At 33.4% G+C, this 3,295-nt stretch overlaps 1 long non-coding RNA gene across 1 annotated transcript; it reads right to left on the bottom strand.

The window, feature by feature from the left end:
* Positions 1-524: 524 nt before the first annotated feature.
* Positions 525-1,051, bottom strand: LOC134251209 (uncharacterized). Its single transcript, XR_009988685.1, has 2 exons — positions 918-1,051; positions 525-790 (listed from the first exon to the last, which is right to left on the bottom strand). It is a non-coding gene; the product is annotated as an uncharacterized LOC134251209 (long non-coding RNA).
* Positions 1,052-3,295: the final 2,244 nt, after the last annotated feature.

Raw genomic sequence — 3,295 nt, 5'->3', positions numbered from 1 at the left:
ATGACATCTTAAGTTATGCACGTAGACAAAAACCATATCTGTTTTCGACATAGTTCGAGTGTTCGCGTTACCAATTAGCTTTCCATAGATAAACAGTAAAAGAAAATAATTGGATAGATCAACTAGGGATGTCTTTAATTTTCATTATTTGACATAACAGAACTATCATATATCCGAGAATGACCAAACACAATACATCAAACAGGTTTATAACTAATGTTTTTGCAATCCCCTCTACGATAAGTAAGTCTTCAAGTGGTAATGGTAGCTTAATACCTAAGCATAGGTGAGCTTTAAATATATACAGTGTATAGCTTCTCCGATTCAAGATTTTAGCTTTCCTCCGTTTTGAGGGGGGTATTTTAATCATCATCATTCATATTTAAGCTTTGATATAGGTATGCTTTATATTCAAAACAAAACTGTACAGTGTTCGAAATACGTGTACTATGTATAGAAGAAAAGATGCAGTGAGAATCCACGAACTTATAATTATTTGAATCATCAAAATGCAAAGACGCAAGTTTTCAAGTTCTCCATGATTTTACTCCAATTTGACATTTACATTAATGTATTGAGATATAAGGTGTAAACCTTTACGTAGATATCAAGCATTTAATGGCTTGACGAGCTTTACAATAATAATTAAACCGTTATGAATATCAGACAGACAGCACTTCACACAAGACCTCTAATGTAATAAACAGATCTGGACATCGTATCTCGCTCGGACATTGACTTAACAGACTTCTAGATCGTTTTAATTGATGAACTTGAAGATATTGGAGTCCTACAAATTGAGGTTATCATTTAGCGGATTTGATGTATAACAATGAAGATGATCTAGAAAACTAAACTGTAAGTACTATAATAGTAAATATTTCAGTTTCAATGAATAGTAATTGATAAGTCTTTACGCCAGGTTCACTCCTCTGCAGTTGACGTAGTCAGCATTTCCGCTATTTTGCCTCAATTGCGACATGAATAGCATGATGGCAGTGAATGGAAATAATGATAAAGAGACATGTCTGGTATTCGGTGTATAATATGCAACTGATTGAAGTACATACGTGACCTAACAGTACAGCATTGTCATTCATTTTCCTCTCCCCATTACATCTTTCATTTCAGGGCAACGGCATCTATACCATAACTTTCCACACTGATGTTAGCTCGTAATATATTGCACCTGTCTACCGAGAACCTATACTGCAGGGGGCATGCGCAGTGGGGTGAGTATATTCTATCTGTTATGAGCGATTTCGTCATTGGTAGACAGGTTTATGCTGAGAAAGAAGACAGGGGTCTGCTAAAATGAGAAAATAATGGCAGAGGAATTGGAAAAAACAAGATATCGGTTTGACAAGAAAAGATCATCTTAATATACTTCGCCCGTTTTAGAGTTATATACGACCCTCACTGATTTACTTTATAGCAATCTTCATTTTTTATAGGAATATAATTCATTTGACTGTATTATTTATTTGTATAGTTTCTGATGAATAACAGATGCAGACTTTATTTCATTTTGTAATAAATCAAAAGGCATAATTCCTTCACTCAGAAACCTACTTTCAAAATTGTGTATGCATATCTGAGTAAGTTTGACAAGATATTCTAGGATTATGTTATCTTTATATTTATAGACATGATATATACGCTCAAGAAATTACCTATATGTAAAGAATACAGCTGATTTTCAAATTTAACGATGAAATAGACACCATCTGGCAAAGGTTTGCATCATTTTTTTTTATTCATTTCAATTTTTAAAAACGTTTATTTGATTTTCAATCAATTTACTGTATTTTATTGGGTATCTATGGATGTAGTCATGAGGGATTTATCCTAAAAAGGAATAAAAAGACACGATGGCAAATGTATAGGTGTAGGTGATTATAATTTCTTGAAACTCTTATTTTCTCTTGAACACTAAGACACTACAAATAAAATAAGCCACAAATGTTTTTAAAAATCAGGTCTTTGGAAATTTGTTCGATTCGATGAAGTTATAAATACATAGTTCTGTTAGAAATAGAGAAGAACATGCCCCCACATTGATTAATAATGCAGAACATGCACAACTACAAATGGATTCCAAATAAAGACTATACAATGAAATTATAGAAAATACACGCAAAAGTGTTAAATTGAAACATATAAATAAATTATTTTTTGTGCGAAATGTTGGGATTGTGCTCATGGTTTTTTTTTGTTTTTTTTTTGAGCGAAAACAACACCTTTTTTCTTGAATTATAAAAGACATATTCATACTGAACAAATATTTGTCAGAGTTTTTCTTTGAGTACCCTCTTGAAACATGCCCTAATAACATTTCATTATATAGATGAAATAATTGAAATCTTATCCAAATACTGTCTACTGCACATAATTGAATTCAACTTGGACATGAAAATCTCAAAAAAGAAACATATAAGCTCTGGAAAGTGGGAATGGAATACGTAAGAAGTATAGTTTTCCTTAATTAGAATGTCAGGCAATTGTAAAATGTTACGTGACAGGGGATTAGAAAATAAGGTATATTAGAAACGCTAATGTCGAAACGGCATTTGGCTTTGATTACAGCTACGAGTACACATTATATTCTTCATACATAGATTCTCATGATCCCAGATGGATTCATCTTATGGACATGGAATTTTAAAAGCTGGTAAAAATCTTGCTTCTTCGAGTTTTTTTATGGGGTCATCTCTATACATGTATCACAATGATTCCTTCTCATTTTGTCTAAGTCCCTTTTGGAGGGTTTGTATGGGCGGGAGGAGGTTGAGGAATGGAGATTTAATTGGAGTATTGATGATTAGAATGACAGGCTTAAATGTAGAAATCTGTTATATATATGATACGCGTAGTGCATAAGCAACCAGAAGTATGACGAATTCATATGTCCATAGGTCGCAGGTTCAATTAGATAAATTCTCCTTACCAAGTGCAGACTCCTCCCAAACATTTAGTTAAACCCTTCAAATATATACAGAGACATCGTGAAGACAAAGTCACTCACACACTCACTCAGTCGTCCTTAGACGACCAAAAACAGACTGAACAAAATACATGAACATGTAAAGATATTACAGTTTGAATTTTTTTCCAAAGACTCTTTATAGTGTTCAAATCCTTTTCTCTACCTAAGACTTTTCAGTTCGCTCTTGATCCTTCCAAGATGCAGAGCGGACCGAAAACCTTTAGCTAGCGAAGCTGTGATTAGATGCACTGACCACGCGAAAGGGTTTGTCGTACAATAATGCTTACTTAAGAAGGCTACGTCTGATGT

Source organism: Saccostrea cucullata, unplaced genomic scaffold (assembly GCF_032062105.1).
Source record: "Saccostrea cucullata isolate Sc308-1 unplaced genomic scaffold, CSIRO_AGI_Scuc_v1 ctg19199, whole genome shotgun sequence".
Classification (NCBI taxonomy): Eukaryota; Metazoa; Mollusca; class Bivalvia; order Ostreida; family Ostreidae; genus Saccostrea; species Saccostrea cuccullata.
The sequence above is the reverse complement of the archived record's forward strand: the minus strand, read 5'-3'. Positions and strand labels throughout refer to the sequence as shown.